We start from the raw sequence: 635 nt of genomic DNA, 5'->3' as shown, positions 1-635 counted from the left end.
GGGAGAAAAGTTTTGCAATCTACTCATCTGACAAAGGGCTAATATCCAGAACCTACAAAGAACTCAAACAAATTTACAAGAAAAAAACAAACAACCCCATCAAAAAGCGGGCAAAGGATATGAACAGACATTTCTCAAAAGAAGACATTCATACAGCCAACAGACACATGAGAAAATGCTTATCATCACTCACCATCAGAGAAATGCGAATCAAAACTGTAACGAGATACCATCTCACACCAGTTAGAATGGCAATCATTAAAAAATCAGGAAACAACAGGTGCTGGAGAGGATGTGGAGGAATAGGAACACTTTTACAGTGTTGGTGGGACTGTAAACTAGTTCAACCATTGTGGAAAACAATGTGGCAATTCCTCAAGGATCTAGAACTAGAAATTCCATTTGACTCAGCCATCCCACTACTGGGGATATACTCAAAGGATTATAAGTCACGCTGCTATAAAGACACATGCACACGTATGTTTATTGCAGCACTATTCACAATAGCAAAGACAGAATCAACCCAAATGTCCATCAGTGACAGACTGGATTAAGAAAATGTGGCACATATACACCATGGAATACTATGCAGCCATAAAAAAGGATGAGTTCGTGTCCTTTGTAGGGATATGGAT

This window comes from Rhinopithecus bieti, unplaced genomic scaffold (assembly GCF_001698545.2).
Source record: "Rhinopithecus bieti isolate Rb0 unplaced genomic scaffold, ASM169854v2 scaffold_905, whole genome shotgun sequence".
In the NCBI taxonomy this organism is placed as follows: Eukaryota; Metazoa; Chordata; class Mammalia; order Primates; family Cercopithecidae; genus Rhinopithecus; species Rhinopithecus bieti.
This window is presented reverse-complemented; position numbering follows the sequence as displayed.